The following is a 23,447-nucleotide window of genomic DNA, read 5'->3' on the forward strand; positions in this document are numbered from 1 at the left end:
GGGGCAAGAAAAACTGGAGAACATGGCGTCGGCTGTCAGCTTTGTACTCCTGGCGCTCTGACGTCAGGGAGCATGGCTGAACAGCCGACGCCGGACCCAGACTTTGGGATTCTGGCTGACCAAGGACTGCCTGCCGGCAGGGGAGAACCCTACAGTCATGACTGCAACAGTGAAGACACTCTAACATCTACATTTATGGTAAGTGTACACAACTGTACTTTTCTGTGACTGCACAAATGCCAGCATCTTCCAAGGTTAAGAATACTTGCAATTAGTGCAGTTTCATGTTGAGACTCCTAGCATTCAGCAGCATTACCTTTAAAATTGTGTTTAGATGAAATTCTCATGTTGGTAGTTTTGACCTCAAGACATTGTCTAAAAAAGGCACTATGGGGTGGCAAAAGCCATTGCCAGGAGCCTGAAGCCCAAGGGAGACAGATGCAGGCCATCTCTGCCAAAGCATGTGGTCTGTCATTCATGTCTTCCCAGGCCGATAGGTACCGAATCCCCTTAGAATGACACCAGAAACTAAGCCAGTTGTTAAAGTCAATAATTTTTTATTTGTATTAAGGCATCATCCTGGGTGATAGAGTGCTGCTTAAGGCTAGTGACATACTTGTTTGGAACACATTCGGTGAGCTCGATCATGTCTCCCTTCATGTAGTCCAGACAGTTACTTGTCAAGTCATTCATGCCAACATGTACTATGACAGATTGATAGCAGTACTTGTTGAGGGACTTGAGTGCATGGGTGCTGTAGTGGATTCTGGCACCTGACAAACAACTTACCGTGACTTTCTCCTTATCCAGGCTGGTGAGGGGCACATCTGTGTGTCTCACAATGGAGTCTATGATTACTATATTGGGTTTATGGTTTAGCCTTGATGGTTGTGAGACACAGGCATGTGGACTGTATGTGGTGTGGTAGGCTGTAAAGTTTGCGTGTGTTTTTATGTCTGCGGTCTCTCTTGTTTAAGTACGCTTTTAAGAACCTCCGCATATGTGGGTGTGTGATGTTTGAGGTTTGGTGTTTGTTCAGACAGCCTTATCACTGCCAGGTATACTAGCTTGTGAGGGGGAGAGAGCATAAATTACAGGTTTTTAATGTAATCGCATCTCTCATAAATTGTTTTCCTAGGACCTAGGTGGTAGTAAGAGAGGGTTGTCCGTGTACATGTGACAGTTGGTACAGTGTCTCAAGATGCCCATATCAACCAGATTGGTATGAGTAACTGTAGGAAACTTTCTGTCCATATTTGTCAGAATCTGGGAGGGGGTTGAGCTAAGGGGGGGGTGAAGGTGGAAAGATCTGAGATGGGTGCTAGTAGCTTGTGTTTGTGTATAGGCTGTAAAGAAGCTTCACTACCTCAGGATTCAGCGAGTGCTAATAAGGGAAAATTTGAAGCTGAAATGCCTTGCAGTGGGTTAAATCAGAGCAGGCTGCAGTGCGCAGCGTGCAAACACAGATGGAAGAATCTAGAAGCTCAGATTACTACCCAGTCCTACTAGCCCCTGCACTTTCAGCCAATCACTCGTGCTAGAGAATGTTGGGCAGCCCTGTTACTCTCACTAACAGAGAAGGGAGACCCTTAACAGCACAAGATAGCTGCCAAGAAACTCGGCAAGCAAAACAACCAAGCCTGGGTGCAGCGAACCTGTGTCTGGTCTGTGCTACTTGATTAGAACACAGAAAACTCAGAGAAAATGCACTCATAAACAGAAAACACAACATGTGTCTGTTTCCCCACATGTTCAATGGACTTGGTGAACCAATGTGTACATGGCCCACTATCTTGGGCCGCTAATATTAACCTTTTCATCTTTTGGTTTGAATTCACCTCTCCTTAAGCATTTCCTGCATTTGATTCTGATCAACAGGTTCTTCCAGGAGTTTTCTGTATGTGCAGCTATATTTATACATGTTCCACATTTCTTGCCTTCTCATGTGATCCTTCACCTTGTATTCTTTCTTTTATTTTTTGGCACATTCGGTTGCTGCCTGATTTTTATCTGCTTCTGGTTTGATTTCCATTCCTGCTTGACGCCAGTATGCTTCTGCTAAAGTAAGAAGGGAAGTCATCTTAGATTTGTTCTCCTCATGTTTTAAAACTTCCACTTTGTTTGGGTCTTGAGGTCAGCAGATATATATGCATTCCCACAATTGCAGATCTATACATGGAATCACTTTCAAGGAAGCCCATACCTACTTCGGAATATATAATCTTGGTATGCACTGATTTTTATAAATCATTTGATGAGCATGAACCATCCTTCTTGTTTTCCTGTCTAATCTGTCCAACAGCTTTAGGGGCCAGTCAATCACTCCAAAAACATTGTTAGGACTGAGGATGCTACAGTGGTAATTCAGATGTGTGGTGCCAACATTCTCAACCCTTCAACTTCAGGGTGAAACTTCCCCATTGTCTTAGGAATGAGTTTACCTGGTAGGCTCGAAGCTGCTCCCTCAACTTAGGCCATCCCTTCAGGTTTCTTCATCCGACCATGGATGCCTCAGAAATCGCCTTGGGAGCACACCACAACAACCTACAGACTTAGGGCAGGTGAGACTCCCCAGTTCAAGAACAAACATAGGCTAAAGGAGCTGATGGTAGTCCAAAAATAACAACAAAACAGGACCAACACTAAGGTAAACTGCTACTGGAGAAGTAAAAAATCCAACAGCAAGAACAAAAACTCCAGGAGCTGGAAACGCTGAGCAGATCTTAAATGGTTTATTCTCAAGATACAATAAGAACGCAAAGCTTTCAGGCCAGTGCCCTTCTTCAGTGTTAAGTAACAACTAATACCATCATATCTCCATTAATACAAATTCAAACTAAAATCATGTAACAGAGCCCCAATCAAAGAGGTAAACAATCAAGTATTTAAATATAATAAATCTGCATCTAAAAATACTACAAAAACATTGCATGCGACATATAATTAACATAGAACGTTAAAATTATTCAAAATATATTGTTTACTTAGAAACATTTGTTTTCTCTTTAAAATTAGTTTAAGCATAACAGCAGTGTTTGTCTGGTGCAGAATCTGCTTGTAATCATGTAATTCATTCATACTCGCAAATTTCCAACTTAGTATTTAAATCACCACCCCTACTATTTCTTTGCATAACATTAATCACCCTGAAGTAGAACTCATAATCCATTCCTTTTTCTCCCATATGTTTAGCAAGTGCATTCATATTAATTTCCCTACGTATCTCAGATTTATGCTCTGTAATCTGATCTTTCAATTTCCATGTACATTTTCCAAAGTAAAAATGCAGGACATTTCACACATGTTGCCATATAGACAATATTAGAAGTATCACATGTGGAAAACATTTTAATTTTGCCTATAAGAATTGCTCCAACTTGAAACACGTCTCAGGTATGCCAGTCCCAGACAAACTTTAAGGTCTGGTACATTTCCTTGTTATAGTTGTGTATGTTGTAAAGATATTGTGAAAACTAATGAATTCATACACCCAGTAACAAAGAAAAAGTAGACATTTAAATGTTCCCCCAATACCCTTTTTCCCCAGAGTACTGCTAAAGATAAGGGAAGAAAGGCCAGGGGTCACCCTAATAGCCCCAAGTTCACCAAGGCAGCACTGGTATCCTCCAGTACTCAGTGTAAGCAGGAAGGGACCGTGATTGCTACCCCAATGAGTGGGACCTATTGACTCGGAACAAGGGCACCATCATACACCCCAACCTGAACACACTCATATTGATAGGTTGGAGGATCCCTTGACAGACAGGTCTTGGACATTCTTAAAGAAGCCAGGAAATCTAATATATGGAAATCTTACACCGAGAAATGGAAGAGCTTCAATATATGGTGCAGGCAAAATGGACAGAGCCATGTTCAAACCCTGATGTCCTTCATGGATGCATCTGCAGTCATAACAAGTGGGTTGTCCTGTCGTCAGGCAGCCCTTCAGTCGGCCGGATTCCAAAGTCCGGGTCCGGCTTCGGCTAATGTCCACTCCACCCGACGTCATCACTGTTGGTCTAAGGGTATAAAGGCATCAGCCGACGCCATTTTCCTCAGTCTTTCTTGCCGCGTGGCGCCCGAAGCAGAAGCTGTTCGCAAGTGCCGGTCGGTCGGATCCAGAGATTACTTCTACCGAATACTACTTCGAAGACTTCTAAAGCTAAGTACCCCGTTGGGGACTCTTTCTTGCCTCAGCCGATGTCAGAAAAAGTTAACAATTGTTTAAACTGTGGGAAACAAATACCTCATAAAGATTTTCACTCTTACTGTCTGCCTTGTTTAGGCCCAGCCCACGGCGTAGCAGCCTGTTCGCCTGTGCTTCTTTCAACCGACGAACGCTTACGCGTCGGTCGGAGTTTGCAGAACAGTTTTTCGGTCCTGATTTTGCGTACATTACGCCGTCGGATCCTCCGACTACCCAATCTAGCAAAAACGCAAAGATAAAGACCGACACTCGCGGTCCGCGGTTTCGCCGAAACCATGGTCAAGCAAACAGTGTCTCGGTTTCGGCCAAAACCGAGAAAACTGAACAAAGTACAGCTGAACCTGTTCCTACAACCGAGGCCCCTGCTACAACTCTTGAAACGACTTCACAAATTTTACCCACTACGGTGGTTGACTTATCAGACACCATCCCCTTGGATGTTTCTACCCCAGCACGTGGTGCTGCTAGGCCTCCAGCAGCCATGTCCATTAAAGCCTTCGCCAGGGCTAAAGCAGCCAAGACTACTAAAACAGTGCCTGTTAAACCACCCACATCCAGGCCCTCTTCTAGTTCTCAAATGCTTACTTTGGCAGAAGATTTAATTTCTTTAATTAGAGGATCTCAATCTCACCCAGACAGGGCCTCTCAGCCCCCAGAGAAGAGACCTAGGGCAGAGCCCCGAGCCAGTGTCCTCTGATGATTCTGCTGATGAATCAGACATAACTGACCAGCCAGAGGCTCCCTTCTCCAATTTTGAAGATTCTGATGCTGAAGAATCCATCCCAGCTGCTTCCCACCAGAAGAATTCTCCTTTGGGGAAACCTTGCATGCCATGCGAGAACAGTTCCAATGGCAGCAACAGGATTTTTCAGACTCCAGAAAAAGACTTAGGACTTTTCTGCACCTCCCACAGCACAGGCCCTTAGCTATACCCCTGTTCTCTCTGTGGTGGATGATGCTTTCAATGATGTTTGCTCCGCTCCAGACTCTTTACCCCCAGCCCCTGCCAAACCAGACAGATTCTACAGGGTGCCAGATACTCATCACCACCTTTACAAGGCTCCACTTGCAGACCCAGAAACTATATCCCAGGGCCCCAAGGCAGTAGCCGACCATAGCTAAAACCCTATTCCTTCTGAAAGGGAAGCAAGGTCATTAGACAGATGGGGTAAAAAGGTCTACACTTCAGCTACTCTCTCAGCTAGAGCTTTAAACTGTCAGTTTCACATGATACAATACCAAGAGTTTATGCTAGATCAGTTAACTAAAAAACTAACCACTGATGAATCTCTTGATAAGAAATATGTATTAGAGATGGTAAATAACATACAACAGGTTAGCAACCATTCCTTAAAATGTGGCTATGATGCACTGGAGGCTTCATTTAGATCAGCCATGACAGGCACAGTGATAAGAAGGCATGCATGGCTAAAGGAACAAGCTTTACCGGATCATGTTAAAGCTAAGTTGCTAGATGCTCCTATGGACAAGACAAGTTTGTTTGGTACATCTGCCCAGCAGGTTATGAAGAAAATGGAAGAAAAGGCAAAATCTGTTCAAACTGTTAAAGATTTCTTGCAGGTTCAATCCCCAAGGTTTAGCAGGAACTGGCCTGCCAAAATTGGTCCTTTCCTGACTCCACAAAATTTCAAAGGGGCAGGAATAGACGTTCCAGAGGCAGAAACCAATCCAGAGGAGGTGCCTACAGAGGAAGACAGTGGCAAGGTAACAACAGAGGCACAGACACAGCCACTGCCACTACATCAACACAACCACAGTGACTTAACCCTAAATCCGCCTACCAGGGAACAAATAGCAGCTCCTCTAGGCGGAAAGTTAACCTTATTTTCAAAGAACTGGCACTACATAACAAAGGACAAGTGGATTTTACAAACCATAGATCAAGGTTACCGGTTTCACTTCCACACTTTTCCAGTCAAAAGAGGAATGCCAAATCTACCTCCAAATCAAAAACAGAGGCTCTACGCCAGATAATGGAGTTAGCAAACATGAGAGCTGTGGAAAGAGTGCCAACAGCAGAGCAAGGAAAGGGGTTCTACTTCAGACTATTCCTAGTTCCAAGAAAGGAAAAAAGTTGGAGACCAATTCTCGACCTGTCCACCTTAAATACATACATCATTGTCCCAAAATTCAAAATGCTGACCCTACAGCAACTTCTTCCCATGCTGGGCAAGGAGTCTTGGCTGGTAACTCTAGATCTCAAGGAGGCATACCTGCACGTCCCCATTCGACCAATCTGCAGAAGATACCTCAGATTTCTTGCAGGATCAGAGCACTATCAATTCTCAGCATTGCCTTTGGCTTATCTACTGCCCAGAGTATTCACAAAATGCCTGGCATCAGTAATCGCCCATTGCAGACTTCAGGGAATTCAAATTTACCCATACCTGGACGACTGCCTGCTACAAGGGGACAACAAAAGCAAGCTGACAACAGATTTACAAAGGGTCATTTACTTGCTACAAGCACTGGGATACACAGTCAATTTACAAAAGTCAAGGCTGATACCATCCCAAACAAGGACATTCTTGGGGAATTGGACACAGTAAAACAAATGGCATTCCTGACTACAGAAAACAAAAAGAACTCCCTCTATACTTCTTGGCACTAACAAAACTGAACAAGTTAACAGCAAGAAAAGTACTGCAGGCCTTGGGCTTCATGGCATCATGCATAATCTTGGTTCCATTTGCCAGACTACATATGAGAAAACTACAGTGGTACCTAAAGAATTTATGGTCCCAACACAGACACAGTCTAGAAACAGAAATCCCACTAATTCCATGCTTAAAACAGGAGTTCCTATGGTGGGCTCAGGCATGCCAGTCAAACCCAGGCCTACCCTTTCGCAGATGTCAAGCAAGCCAGACCATCACAACAGACGCTTCAGACCTAGGATGGGGGCCCACATGCTGGACAAATGCGTGCAAGGATTGTGGACACAGGATCAACTTCAACTGCACATCAACCTAAAAGAAATGCTGGCAGTAAAACTGGCAATCCAAAAGTTCAAACCATTTCTCAAAGAGGGCCAGTTGATGATAAGGACAGACAACACCACAGTCATGTGGTACATCAACAAACAGGGAGGCACTCATTCATACCCCCTATGCAGAATGACTTTGGAGCTGTGGACCCTGGCACTCAGCTACAACATCCAGTTACAGGCAATATTTGTACCAGGGAAAGACAATACCCTAGCAGACATATTAAGCAGAACCACTTCGGATGCCCACGAATGGAAGCTTCACCCGGACATCTTCAAGACCATCTCAAAGAAATGGGGAATGCCACTGATAGACCTATTCGCATCACCTCTCAATCACCAGCTCAAAAAATTCTGCACAAGGACATTCCACCCATTAGCATGGAAAGTGGATTCGCTCTCTTTCAACTGGAAAGGCCTAACAGCATATGCATTCCCGCCTCTTCCTTTGATACACAAGGTACTACTGAAAATACAAGGAAGAACGTCCAAGGATAATCCTGATAGCTCCAAACTGGCCAAGACAACACTGGTACCCACTACTGAGGAGCATGTCTCGGAACAATATGTGGACAATTCCCCTGATGCCCTTGATGTTAACGCAGAACAACTACAGCATCATACATCCAAACCTAAAAACCTTGCAACTGACTGCATGGAACATCACATAACAGCAGCTATTCCAGAACTTTCCCAAAGAGTTAAAGCCATTATTCTTGAAGCACGCAGACCTTCAACAAGAAGGAACTATGCTGGAAAATGGAAAAGGTTTGTCATCTGGAGTACGGAAAGAGGAAAAGATGTGTCAAACATAGATATGCCTAACATTCTGGAGTATCTGGCCGAACTTCTTCATTCAGGCCTGTCCTACTCCTCCATCAAGATACATGTATCAGCTATTTCAGCAGAATACAGCTTTGATACACCTGTTTTTCACCCTTTGCTCAGGCAATTCCTCAGAGGAATCAAGAATGTAAAACCTCCAAGGAAACCACCATTACCAGCTTGGGATTTAAACTTTGTGCTAGAAAAGTTGACACTAGCACCCTTTGAACCAGCAGCAACAGCAGACCTACAACACCTGTCATGGAAAACTGCTTTCCTACTGGCAATTACTTCAGCAAGGAGGGTTTCAGAACTACAGGCCTTAATGGCAGTGCAACCCTTCCTAATCTTCCACCAAGATAGAGTGTCCATGAGGACTAATCCTACATTTATGCCTAAGGTGGTATCCAGACTGTCTTTAAACCAGGCAATCCACCTACCTACCTTCTTTCCCAACCCACAAAACAGAGGGAAAGAATACTGCATACCTTGGATGTACATAGACAGCTACGCTACTACTTGGACAGAACAAAAATAGCAGAAAGACTGACCAACTTTTTGTAGCCTATGCAACAGGAAGGGAAGGAAAAGCTATTTCCAAACAGACAATCTCCAAATGGATAGGAAATTGCATACGATTCTGTTACTCCTTCCATGGAAAACCAATTCCACAGAACATAAGACCTCATTCTACAAGGGCAACAGCCACTACCACAGCCTTCTTACGAGGAGTGGCAACCAAAGACATTATTGAGGCGGCTACTTGGACCTCCGTGCATACATTTGCCAAGCATTATAATTTGCCTCTATATTCCAGATCCCGAGCAGGGTTTGCCACTGCTGTACTGCAAGGGATCCTAAACACACCATAATCTATTTTTATCCTCCTCCCTAGTTGGCTATGGTATTCTACCCACTTGTTATGACTGCAGATGCATCCATGAAGGACATAGTACAGTTTTGTACCTACCATAAATGTAGATGTCCGAACTGGATAGCATCTGCAGTCAGGATTACCTCCCTCCATCCCTCTGTGGTACTCCTAGGGTGTTTACCCTTCTAATAGCTAGCTGTTGGGGAGTCTTTATGGTGTATTTGTTTGTGTATATGTACATACATGCTTATTGTTGTGTTTACCTCTATCTATTTGGAAACATTGGCATCTATCCAAATTTTAGCCTGCAAGAGGGCTACTGGCATCTGGGGCAAGAAACACTGAGGAAAATGGCGTCGGCTGATGCCTTTATACCCGAAGACCAACAGTGATGACGTCGGGTGGAGTGCGACATCAGCCGAAGCCGGACCCGGACTTTGGAATCCGGCCGACTGAAGGGCTGCCTGACGACAGGACAACCCACTTGTTATGACTGCAGATGCTATCCAGTTCGGACATCTACATTTATGGTAGGTACAAAACTGTACTTTCCCGCTGATCCTTGCATACTTATCAGGACTTTTTAACAGAGGGCTTTATTATTCCTCTATTAACCCCCATGCTTTAGCAATTTCTGCTTATCTGCCCACACAGCCCCCTCTCTTCTTCCGAACCCTCGTGAGGCAGTTCCTGAGTGGGTTTATTCACATTAGACCACCTGAGAAAACCACCTGTTACTCTGTGGGATCTCAATTTCATTCTGGAGAAGTTCACACTTCAAGCCAGCTGCCTCCACATAAGTCAAATTTCTGACCTGGAGGACAGCCTTCTTGTTAGTGATTACTTCCATTAGATGGGTTTCAAAGCTTCTGCCCCTTGTGTGTGAAACCTTTCATTTTTTCCATCCTGATATTCTAAGGATGAATCATTCCTTTATGCCTAAAGTGGTCACAGAGATGTCTCTAAACCAGACCATCCAGTTGTTTACCTTCTTTCCTAACCCTCAAAACAAGGGGAAAAGGATCCTGCATATACTGGATGCGCATTGACCATTGTGTTATTACTTGGATAGATCAAAAAAATGTTAGGATGTCTTACCAGCTTTTCATGGCCTTTGCCTGTAACTCTGAGGGCAGGCCATTTTCTACACACAGTCTCCAAATGGATGTCCCACTGCATCTTGTTTTGATACAGCCACCACAGAAGGAAGCCCCACCAGACCCTGTGAGGTCACACTCCACTGCTACATCTACAGCCTTTCTTAAAGGAGTGGCCCACTAGGGACATTTTGGAAGCCGTTACTTGGTCCTCTGTGCATACCTTAACCAGAGATCATCACCTTCCTACCTTTTTCAAGTTCAGAGTGTGGTTTACCACTGCCGTCTTGCAGGTTTTCCTTTCCTCTCCTTAAACTTTCCAGCCACCCTTTTTTCTGCTTTGGGAGTCATCCCTTCAGTTAGGACTGCAGTAGTGAAACATGAAGAACATAGTGCAGTTGTGTGCCTTTACCAGAAATATAGATGTTCAAATGTATTCACTGTTGCAGTATTCTCTCCATTCCTCCTTCCCCCATTGTCCCATGTCCTTGGGGTGGGCATTCTCCTATCTGATTCCAGGGTGTTCCATCCTCCTCTGCACATACTGTGGAGTTTGAGCTGAAGCCCCTAACCTTGGGATCTCATTAGGGAGCTCCTGTCAAGGGCAAGAAGATACTGAAGTTACGGCACTGGTTTTTATACCCAGATGTTCATCGTGCATAGCTCCTCGGCCCACACCCCAACTACAGATACCGAAGCCACTCTTGGCGGTGAATCTCAAAATGTGGACAGGTCTACCTCCTCTCAAGGTGTATTCAGAGCTTCCTCTTCTTTTTCCATCAAGGCTTTCACTAAGTCTAAAGCAGCCATACATTCTAAGAGACAAGCTACACAGGGCCCATCTCCAGGCCCCATGCCTAAAAAACAGATGCTTAAATGGCTGAGGATTTAATTACTCTTATCAAGGGTTCTCAACCCCCCCCCCCCGGACAAAAGGCCCAGAGTGGAGGAAGAATCCCCCTCCTCTGATCAGGGCTCCATTATATCAGAGCAATCTGATGAACAGGAACATCCTTACTCCCCTTTTGAAGACTCTGATGCAGAGGAGTCCATTCCTTCTGTATCCCCCCCAGAGGATTACTCATTTGGGGAAACTTTGCATACCTTAAGGGAACACTTCCACTGGGAAGGCCAAGATTATTCAGATTCCAAGAAAAGGCTTAGGGAATTTCTCTTGCTACCTCAGCACAGGCCTCTGGCTATACCTCCTGTCTTGGACATACTAGATGATGTGTACTCGGAGGCCTGCCTTAACCAGGATTCTCTACCTCCAGCCCCAGTCAAGCCTGACAGGTACTACCGGGTTCCTGACTCGCACCAATTTCTGTACAAAAGCCATGCTGCTGACCCAGAAACTATCTCACAGGGCCCCAAGGGAATTAAGGCCTCCACTGCTAAAAATCCATTACCTTCCAAGAGAGATTCCAGATCCTTAGAAAGGTGGGGAGAAAAGGTATATACCTCGGCTACCTTAACCATGAGGGCATTAAACTGCCAGTTTCATATGCTAAAGTGCCAACAGTTTCTGTTATCACAATTGAGAAGTAAAATGTCACAACCTGAACAACCAGACTTGAAGGAGTTGCAGGATTTGATGCATAGTACAGAACAAGTGGGTAAACATACCTTACAATGTGGTTTTGATGCTCTAGAGGCCTCATGTAGGGCTGCTGTTACAGGATCAGTCATACGTAGACATGCCTGGCTCAAGGAACAAACCTTACCAGATCATGTCAAAGCTAAATTACTAGATGCCCCTCTACAAAAGGATGTATTATTTGGTGCTAATGCTGAGGAGGTATTAAGGAAAATGGAGGAAAAGGCTAAATCAATGCAAACAGTGAAAGACTTTCTACAGGTACAGCCCCCACGTTTCAGTAGAAATTGGCCTTCCAAAAGTTGGTCCTTTCCAGCCACGGACAGATCCCAAAGAGGTAGATACAGGCGCCCGAGGGGCAGAGGGGGCAATCCCAAGGATTGTTTAGAGGCAGACAATGGCAAGCTCCTACACAAAGAGGTGGTGAGGATAATTCGCAGCCATTCAGAAAACAAGCCCAATGACTTTCCCCTTTGCATGCCAAGCAAGGCTCAAATGGCAGCACCCTTAGGTGGAAAACTGGCATTATTTTCAAAAAATTGGCATATTGTCACAAAAGACAAATGGATTCTGGACATTATAAACAGAGGCTACAGATTCCATTTTCACACCCTTCCAAAAATGAGAGGCATGCCAAACCTGCCACACAGTCAAAGGGCAGAGGCACAAAGACAAATTTCAGATCTCATAGACATGAAAGCTATTCAAGAGGTACCTACTCACGAACAAGGTCAAGGTTTTTATTCCAGACTATTCCTGGTACCAAGGAAGGGAAAAGATTGGAGACCTATTTTGGACCTATCCATCCTAAACACATTTTTACTGCACTAAAATTCAAGATGCTCACTCTACAGCAGCTTCTTCCCATGCTGGGCAAGGAGTCTTGGCTGGTAACATTGGACCTCAAGGAGGCATACCTGCATGTCCCAATCAGACAAAATTGCAGAAGATACCTCAGATTTCTTGCAAGTTCAACCCATTATCAATTCTCTGCATTGCCCTTTGGCTTATCTACTGCACCCAGAGTATTCACGAAATGCCTGGCATCAGTAATTGCGTACTGCAGACTTCAAGGGATACAAATATACCCCTATTTGGACGATTGCCTGATCCAAGCGGACAGCAAGCACATACTTCTGAAACATCTGGCTTATGTAATAATGTTGTTGAATTCTCTGGGATACACAGTCAACAAAAAGAAATCAAGGCTAATACCCTCTCGGAAAATAATTTTCCTGGGTGCCAACTTGGACACAAACACCCAGATGGCCTACCTCACGCCAGAGAAGCAGGGGCAACTAACTCAATACTTCAGAACACTAGCAAATTTCACCAGGCTGACTGCAAGGAAAATCCTGCAGGCTCTGGGATTCATGGCATCTTGCATCTTACTAATCCCATGTGCAAAGCTGCATATGAGGAAACTTCAATGGTACCTAAAACACCTATGGTCTCAACACAGCCACAGTTTGGAAACAATAATACCACTAATTCCATGTCTTCAAAAGGAATTTCTGTGGTGGGCTCAAGCATGCCAAACAAACACAGGTCTCCCATTCAGCAAGCCTCAAGCAAATCAAGTCATCACAACAGACGCCTCGGACTACGCCTGGGGGGTGCACATGACAGATCGGTGCATTCAGGGCAAATGGTCCCAAAAAGAAAAGCACCTTCACATCAATCAAAAGGAAATGCTAACAGTAATAAATGCTACTATAGCTTTCAAAGACCTTCTGCAACCAGGTCAACTATTGATAAGGACGGACAACACCACAGTAATGTGGTACATAAACAAACAGGGAGGAACCCATTCATACCCCCTATGCAGGCTGGCCATGTCACTTTGGAACATGGCTCTGGACTTGCAAATCGAACTTCAAGCACAGTATTTGCCAGGCAAGGAAAACACACTGGCAGACAACCTAAGCAGAAATATGACAGATCCACACGAATGGAAGTTGCATTCTCAAGTTTTTACAGAGATAATTCAAGCATGGGGAAGGCCAGACATAGATCTCTTTGCCTCTTACAAAAATCATCAATTGACAAAATTCTGCTCACGGATTTTCCATCCAAAGGCCTGGAGAGTGGACGCTGTCTCTTTCAGTTGGACATCAATGACAGTTTATGCCTTCCCACCTCTTCCTCTGCTGTCTAAAGTTCTATTAAAAACCAGAGCAGACAGACCAAAGATGATCCTCATTGCTCCAGACTGACCAAGACAACACTGGTACCCACTCCTGAGGAGCCTGACGCATTCCCCACCATGGACCCTGCCTCTAATGCCTCTTCTTCTGACTCAGCACAGCTTCAAAACTCTTCACAGTCAGCTAAAAACACTCAATCTAGCCGCATGGAAGATTCCTTAGCATCACAACAGACCCTACTCTCCAAGGAGGTGCAGGATGTCATTTTGGAGGCCAGAAGGCCGTCTACTAGAAAAGCTTACTCCGCAAAATGGAAATGATTTTGTGTCTGGAATGAGAAAAAGGGACAGGATCCTGGAAAACTGAATTTACCTCAAATATTACAGTATCTAGCTGAGCTGCTAAGCAGTGGATTTTCATTCTCCTCCATCAAAATCCATGCTTCAGCCATTTCTGCAGAAAACAACACTGATCCACTTTATTCTCTCACCCTCTCTTAAGACAGTTCCTCAGAGGGGCTAAAACCCCCAAGGAAACAACCAATACCTGCTTGGGATCTCAATTTCATTCTAGAAAAGCTGACCTTGCCTCCTTTTGAGCCAGCGGCCTCAACAGATTTGCAGTATTTGTCCTGGAAAACAGCTTTCCTTCTGGCTATTACCTCAGCTTGTAGGGTATCGGAACTGCAAGCTCTCATGGCTGTGCAACCTTTTATCATCTTCCATCAGGACAGAGTTTCCTTACGAACCAACCCGTCCTTTATGCCAAAAGTGGTATCCAGGGTAGCTTTGAATCAGGCTATACACTTACCTACCTTTTACCCTAATCCTCAAAACAAAGGGGAGAGATTACTACATTCCTTGGACATCCACAGACAACTGTGTTATTATTTGGACAGAACAAAGCCTTTCAGAAAATCAGAACAGCTCTTTGTGTCCTATGCTATAGGAGCTCAAGGGAAGCCAATTTCCAAACAGACAATCTCAAAATGGATAGCCCACTGCATACGCTTTTGTTATTCTTTTCATGGCAAAACTGTACCTACAGGCATCAGATCTCACTCCACAAGGGCCACGGCTACCTCTGCAGCTTTTCTCAGAGGAGTTCCTACCAAAGATATTTTGGAAGCAGCCACTTGGAGTTCTGTGCATACCTTCTTCAAGCACTACCACCTTCCATTATACTCCAAATCTAGAGCGGGCTTTGCCACTGCAGTCTTGCAGGGCATTCTGGCTCCTCCTAGTTCCACCTAGTGCCTACCACCCCTTTCTTAGCTTTGGGATTCTACCCATCTGTTATGACTGCAGCTGTATGCATGATGAACATAGTACAGTTTTGTACCTACCATAAATGTAGATGTTCGAGTGCTAATACAGCTGCAGTCCAGGTTTCCCTCCCTCCTTCCCCTCTTGGGACAGGCCTGTTGGCTAACATCTCCTCATGCAACCTGATTGGGGTATTCATTCATGATGTATTTGCTTGCACTATTGTATTTTGATTATATGGCATTGCTTTATTACACAAATTTATGTATTGCCTTCCTTCTGGGGGCACCTGACATCTGGGGCAAGAAGAACTGAAGAAAATGGCGTCTGCTGGTTCTTTTATACCCCTGTCGCACTGACGTCAGGGAAGAAGCGACGACAACCGACGCCGGACCTAGACTTTGGAATTCGTCCGACCGAGGACCCGCCTGACGGCAGGAGAACCCATCTGTTATGACTGCAGCTGTATTAGCACTCGAACATCTACATTTATGGTAGGTACAAAACTGTACTATGTCTTGACATCAGTCTGCCGGCTTCAGGAAGAGGAGGAGAAAAATGTTTCTGGTAGGCTTGCCAAAGGCTTCCATTGCAGGAAATCCCATCAGTTTAGGACTGCAACAGTGAATACAGTCTTAACATCTACATTTATGGTAAATGTTCACAACTGTACTTTCTTCCTCTTTCCAGGTTGACTATCATCATGGATGTCTTCTACTGAGGGGTTGCATTTTGAGTGGGAGGGTGTCCAAGGAATGGAATCAAATGGAGATTAATCTTCACATTGGTATCCTGGAGAAAAGAGCAGTGGTCCTGGCATTGGGAGAATTCTAGGACCGTCTGCCTCCAAGAGTGATTTTTATTTAGACAGTATGTCTGTAGTGTAGTATTTGAACTAGAAGGAGGAACCAAATCCTATTTCCTTTGCCATGGGGGTTTGGCAATGGGTGATAAGTTTGCATCTCTTTCTTATCACAATGCACATTCTGGTGCAAGAGAGTTGCCTTGCGGACAAGCTTAGCAGATCCATCCTGATACCTTATAAAGTTTCTAAATGCAGCAGTAACTCATCCGGTGCTCATCTGTTGAGGTCAGCCTTGCAGTGATGTTTGTGTCCCTGGCAAGCACCAAGTGCAGCAGCTGCATCTCCCTGATCCCTCTGGTGAGACTATCCTTGAGAGATGCTGTACTCTGTGATCCACCAGACTTCTATATGCCTTTCTCCCTCTTCCTTTGAGGTCCAGATCATACAGAAAGCAACAGCATGATCCTCATTGCTACATGTTGGTCACAGCAAATTTGGCTTCCCCTTGGTGAGGCCTCACCTTGTAAGGCACCTATGGCTTCTAGATCTCCATCAGGATCTTTCCTTGCTCCCATCCACTCAACCTCACTCAGACTTAGTAGACCTGAAATTAACTGCTTTGTTTCTAAGGTTCCTGTAATGACCGGGAACCTTTTATTATCTCAAGCAGTGATGGCGAACCTTTTGGGTTTGGTGTGTCAAAATCTCCTAGCACAAAATAATTCAGTGCACTTCGAATGAGCAACAAATGTAAAAGCAGTGTCTTTGGTAACTCTCGTGTCGATCGCTGATATGTCACCCAAAATGTCATGGCGTGTGTCACCTTTGACACGTGTCATAGGCTCGCCATCAGTGTCTGAGTATGGCTCACATTGTGTGTCCACTCATAGATTTTACAAAACCAATAGAAAAGTCTTCTCTTCATGGGCAAGAAATTAATGCATTGACCCCTTCTCTGCTTTCATTCCTGTAATTCTTCAGGTTCTTTCAGAATTATTTTGATGCATGTTCAAGTTACTCCTCAAAGTGCAACTAACATCGATATCCAACTTCCGTAATGACATTGGCTTACCATTCCATTATCTCTGTCAAATTGTGTCACGCCTTTTTGAAAGGAATCTTTCTTCTATACCCTCCAAAAAAGGACCTGGTTCTACCTTGGGACCTCAGTTTTGTCTTACATTGACCAGAAAAAAAAAAAACTTTGTGCCAACATCTTCAGATCTACTAAAATTCCTACCTTGAAAAACTCTGTTCTTGCTAGCAGTTATATCCAGAAGAATTTCAGAAATGCAGGCTTTATCTTCCAGTCCTCCATACTTTTATCTGTCTTAACTAATGCTTCTTTTATTCCCAATATTGGTTCGGAGAATAGTTTGAACCAGCCTACACATTTGTCTGTTTTCTTTCCTAACCATTCTAATGAAGTGGAGTCTATTATTTATACCCTGGGCATTCATAGATAGATTTTTAGCTGCTCAGACAAAAGTATTCAGAAAATATAAACAATTGTTCACCTCCTTCACTCATAACAAATTAGGGCAAAATGTAAAGTAATCTTGTCCAGATGGTGATCAGATTTTATTTCATTTGCATATATGTCACAGAACAAATCTTTAACAACTAAACTAAAGGCTCATTCTGCAAGGTCATTTGCTGCTTCAGCAGTGTATTTTAGAAATCAACTCTACTGTGAATGAAATTTGTGCTGCAGCAATTAGGTGTGCCTGACACACTTTTGCCAAACACTGTAAATGGGATTTATCTGATGTCAGTTTTCATTCTATCCTCAATTGATGGGGGATCTGACTCGGCCATTGCTAAAGCTCATGGAACTCTGGAGCTTGACCCTTACCCACAGCGCATTGACCTCAGTTATCTCAGATCTGTTTTGCCGCTTTCAGTGAAAGACATGGTTTCCAACACACTCAAATGATATTGAGATAAGTTTTTGAAAACCTGGTTTATTACCTTAATTGTCTTTCTGTATTTAGATTAGATATTCCCCTTACCTGTTGCACGCTTATTTGCATCTGTTGGTTTAATTTTCATATTTTCTGTTTTTTCTTGTACTTTGCGCACCTGTTGGTAATACCGCTAGTATCCTGTCCATAGTTTTACATTTTATGTAGTTTTCTGTTGCTGCTGTTGGTAGCTGTACCTTTTATTTTCCTTGTCTCTGTTTAATGAAAAAAAATAGTAGTAGAAGTAGTAGTGAATATTTTCTCCTTGTTGACTACCTTTGGTGTTACAGTATGGCAGATTAAATTCCAGCAGGCTTTAAAAATGTACTAAGTGTGGGTATAAGCTCCCATTCTCAGATGCCCACACTTTGTGTCTACTGTTTAGGACCACCTCATTTGCAAGAAAATTGGTTTATTTGCCATGGGTTCAACCCCAGGGCTTTGGCTGAGTGCAAAAACAAATTGAATTTTAAGGGCCTTTTGCTATCATCATTTGGAGAGGCTATTTCCGGTGATAAATCTACAGAAAACAAAAATACAAACCAGTCTTAAGTCCTTGTCTCCAAAGCCGCTGCCTTCTGCTTTGGAATCTTCAAAGGAAAGGTCTCACAAAGATCTGATCTCACCCTCCGATCCAAAGAAGTTGAAAATGTCTGATCCGACTCCTTTGGATCTGAAAAAAACTAAATTAACTGATCAACCTTCTCTGATTCGACACAGTCCAAGTTGGATGTGACTGTTGCTGGTCCATCAACTCCTGTTATCTTACCAAGGAGAGACTATTCACCCTTGGTAGATCCAGTAGACTTCGGTCCCCTTCGGTGTTTTCCATTCCTTCTTCCAGAAGTCTCAAGGAAGATTCTCTTGGTGCAAGGGCAGATGGGTGTTCCATCGGTTCCTACCCTTTGGGTCAGGAGGTCCATTTTTCTGTTACACCCCACTACAACTTTCTCCTCTGACTGCTTCAGCTGTCCGAGTCCCTGGATCCTAGCTGTCCACATCCAAGGATTGCTTTATTCTCTGATCCGAAGCTTTGTCCGAGTGCTGTGATCCAAAGCTTTGTCCGAGTGCTCTGATCCAGTAGGATCTGGAGAGCTCTCAGAGCCAAAGCTTCCTTGTCTGCTCCAAGGGGTGGTAGTGCAGTCAACTCTGAAGCTTTCTGAACCATCTCTGCACCTGGGAGCCTTGGCACTAGATAGCTCAGCTCCAACTTCCACCTCAGGAATTTTGCCCTCAGAGCAGTGGAAGGCTGCGGACCAAAAGCTGACCTTTTCGGATCCGTGGTCTTCCATTTCTCCAGGGGAATCTGCCTTTGAGGCTGTGCAGAGTTTTCTGTGCTTCAGCAGAATGGACGGATCCATCTCCCTTGGATCCTAAATCCACAACCTTGCTGACTGTGCACTCGGAGCCTTACCATGTCTTTCCACAGAGAGAGCCAGTACTAAGATCCTAGGCTTTCACACAGGGAATTTTGATTTCTTCTTCTGATCTCTCCAGAGCATCCCACTGAGGAGGTCCCTAAGAAGAAGGCATGCAAGAGAAAGCACCTAGACTCACCAGAGGAGTCTTATCACAGAAGATAAATTTTATTGATGGTGAAAGGTCCCCATGGTCACCTCCTGAAGATGTCGCATTCGAAGACATCCTAGAAATCCGTAAGCAGAGAGGTGGCTGGATGCTCAGCAACATTTCATCTAAGGAGTCCGTATTCCTGGAGGCTTTTTGTACTGGAATGTTTACCTCCTGGGTGCTCCGCTTGCCGATGAGCTTATTGAGATGGTCTCTAGGCGGGCGTGGAAGGAACCCCACACCATTCAGCGTATACCTCAGAGACCAGATAAGATTATGGCACCACCTGTAGACGAGCAGTTTTATGGAAAAGGGCTGCCCATTGATGACATGGTCGTAGCGGCAGCTGCCAGAAAGGAATTTGCCAAGGAGAGTTCCGCTGTCCATCCCCCCAACAGGGAGTTTCAGGCATTGGACAGATTCGGGAAGCGTGTCTATGGTTTAGCAACCTTCGCTTTAAGGTTACTGAATTATTTGGCACTTTCCACAAGACCAGAGGGATTTGATTAAGGAGCTGTCAAATACCCTCTCAGGATTTGTTTCTGAAGTTCAGTCATCTGTAATTTCTCAGTCGGCTGCCCTGCAATCCATTTCTAATTTTTCCACAAGGCTTATTTCGCACACAGCCGAAGGAACCTCAAGGGAACAGATTCAGGCATTTCCATTAGGAGCCATGCCTGGATGCGCTTACGTGATTTTGCAGAGCCCTTCAAGTCCTTGTTTGTCAGTGCTCCCTTTGGCAGCATATCTTTGGCCCCAAGGTGAAGGACAACACTATCCAGGTGTGAAAAGGACTGAAAGACCCTGTCTATAATGGACATATGTTTTTTGACCTCTCTAAGATCCTTTTATAGGAATCAATGAGTTCAAAAAGTCTTGGTATCTGTTCCAGGATACATGTGGAGGAGGTTCCCCTAGAGGCAGAGAGGGAAACTCTGATGGATGTCAGTTCTCCAATGGCAGAGGTGGCTTGCAAAACCAGGGGTGCAGAGAATTTTTGACTATCATACCAGCACTCTTGAAAGGATGCCCTACTGCCCACCTCTGGAGGTAGTCTGAGGGGTTTTTTGTCCCTGCACCAAGAGAGCCCTGCTAGACCTAACAAAAGATACTTTGATGTAGAGGATTATTTTCAGAGTTTATATAATTCCCTTTTCCCTTCCTCCTCCAAACTCGAAAAAATAAAACCCCCGATGTTCTACCTAGTCAGAGGGCACAAGCAGCCTTCCAAATTCAAAAGGTGCTAGAAAAAGTGTCATCCAAGAGGTCCCACCAGACCAGACAGAATCCGGAACTTACTCAAGGTTCTTTTTCGTGCCAAAGAAAACGGGACTGGAGACCAATTTTGGAACTCGCCAACTTAAACAAGTCAGTTCACTGAACCAAGTTTGACCACAGTTCAGTCCATTTTCCCATTTCTGGGTAAGGATGACTGGATGTGCTTGATAGAACTTCAGGATGTGTACCATCATATAAAGATGAGCAGCCGATCCAGAAGGTATTTATGCTTCTGGCTGGGACCCAGTCATTAGCAGTTCAGAGTTCTGCCCTTTGGCGTTTGCAAAGTGCATGGCAGTAGTAGCAGCTCACTTGAGACTGCAAGGATTCCGGGTGTTTCCATATCTAGATGAGTGGCTCACTTCTGCTCCAACTAGGCATCAACTGTTAAGGGCTAGAGATCAGGTTCTCCAGACTTGCTCTCTTCTGGGGATGACCATAAAATACAAAAAGTCCCAACTAAAACCAACTCTGAGCCTAGAATTCATAAGAGCGATACTCAACACAAAGTCCACCATAGCTTCACTACTGTCTTCAAACATTCAGACCATAAGATCACAGGTCAGAAAGATAAGGTGCAGTACCAAGATATCAGCCCACTGGGTCCTTCAGGCTCTGGGTTCAGCAGCAGCAGCAATAACATTAGTAACTTTAGCCAGATGTTACATGAGAATTCTTCAGTTGATGCTAGCCACACAATGGTCCAGACTTTACCAACCCATGTCTTATCAGATACGAATCACTGAGATATGCAAGAGAGATCTCAGATAATGGATTAGATCAGACCAGGTTCTACATAGCCATCTGTTTTTTCCCCTCAGCCCAAGGCCATAGCAACCACGGATGCTTCCCAGCTGGCGTGGGGGCATTTTTTGGGGAAAACTGTCCAAGGTACTTGGTCCCCTGCAGAAGCCAACTTTTACATATCAGTGTCCTAGAGATGAGAGCAGTGATATTTAGCATTGCAGGCCTTTCAGGATGCTGTCCTTTGGGGACGATTGCAATTCAGACAGCATGTCAATAGTTTGGTACAGAAGCAAACAAGGAGGCAACAGATTCTACCCCTTGCGTTGAGAAGCTCTGAGTGTGGAAACAGGCGATCTCATCCAACCGCTTTCTCATAATGCATATTCCAGTGAAATCTGTTGTGATATCAAACAAACTGAGCAGGTCTATTCTTCTACCTCCTGAATGGTCCCTCAACAAGAACATCACGGAAATGATTTTCCGTCAGTGGGGTCAGCCTTGCTGCAGTCATTTGCTAAACAACAAATGCAGCAGCTACTTTCCCCTAATCCTCCCAAAGGCGGAATCACCGAAGGATGCTGTACTTCACAATTAGCTCCCCAGTCTACACTATGCTTTTCCACCTGTTCTGCTAATTCCAAAATTCCTTCAGAAAGCTGCCATGCTGAAGAACAAAGTCATCCTTATTGCACCTTACTCACCTCAACAAATTTGGTTCCCCTTCCTTTGGCCTCATTTGCTTCACCAACCTTGGATTCTGGATCTGAATTCCAGACCTACTCTCTCACTCAACAAGAATGATTAATCCAAACATGACCAACTTTAGGGTGTGACTGCCTGTCTTTTGCTGTTCCATTAATAGCCATAGAACATGTGCTCTCTTCACCTGTTTGTCAGATACTTTTATTTTCCCATAAGCTTTCTACTACAAAGATCTATTCTAGCAAATGGAAGACGTTTGTTCACTGGGCTCATCTAAGTAATACTGAATGCTTTTCAGCCCCCATACATAACATTCTTGAATTTTTGTCCCATCTTTTTAAAGGAGGAGCTAGTTCATCAACCATTAAAGTTTAGTTAGCCATATCAAATTTTCACAGTGGTTTTGATGGTTCCTCTGTTGCCTCTCATAAAGTAAGCAAACCTTGTTGAAAGGCACTCCTTCTAAGACCTCCTCCTAGAGAGCCTACCCATCCATGGAACCTGAGCCTGGTACTGCAGGCTCTTACTAATCCTCTTTCAAACCAGCAGCTACATGTGACCTTAAATACCTTTTTGGAAGACCAGGTAGCTGTTACTTCTGCCAGACGAATTTCTGATATTCAAGCTTTGTTTTCTAAACCACCATACTTGATTTTCTTACAAGAATAAAGCTACAACATGGACTAGTGCTTCCTTTCTTCCTAAGGTGGTGTCAGAATTTAATATCCATCAATCCACTGATTTGCCAGTATTCTTTCCTAAATTTACTAACAAGGGTGAATACGTACTACATTTATTGGATGTCCACAGACAGTTACGTTTCTACCTACATAGAACAAGACATCAGAAAATCTGACCAGTTTGTTTCATTCGCAGAAGTAACATTGGGAAAATCAGTTGCCAGTCACTTTATCTAGGTTCATAGGTATGTACTAGGCTAATGGCCCTGGAGCCTTTACAAGCCTAGCCCATGGAAGTACCATGGCACCGTGCCACCTGACGTTAGTTCCCAGTGCCTCTTAACAAGTAGAGCCACTGGAATGATCCCTGGGGTGAACTTTATAGGTTCATAGGTGTGAAGTCATCACCACCATGACTTGAACCCAGGACCCTGTGCACTACAATCATAGCAACGTGGCTCTACACCATCTAGATGACTAACCGACTGTATTTAATTTGTTTATAACAAATTAGACATTACTCTATCATAACCATTATGAGCTTATTCAACTAGATCCATGGCTACTTCCTCAGTGGTTCAGTCCAGAATGTCCATGGATGATGTATGCACAGCAACAACTTGGGCTACTCCCCATACCTTTGTTACTGATTGCAATTTAGATCTGCTCTCCAGATGTAGAGC

General features: G+C 44.2%; 1 protein-coding gene across 1 annotated transcript in view; it reads left to right on the plus strand.

The window, feature by feature from the left end:
- Nucleotides 1-23,447, plus strand: part of CDC27 (cell division cycle 27) — a 2,763,676-nt gene that overhangs the window by 2,347,289 nt on the left and 392,940 nt on the right. The window lies entirely within an intron of this gene.

The sequence above is a fragment of the Protopterus annectens genome, chromosome 13.part0, assembly GCF_019279795.1.
Source record: "Protopterus annectens isolate FY-2018-M chromosome 13.part0, PAN1.0, whole genome shotgun sequence".
NCBI classification, from domain to species: domain Eukaryota; kingdom Metazoa; phylum Chordata; order Ceratodontiformes; family Protopteridae; genus Protopterus; species Protopterus annectens.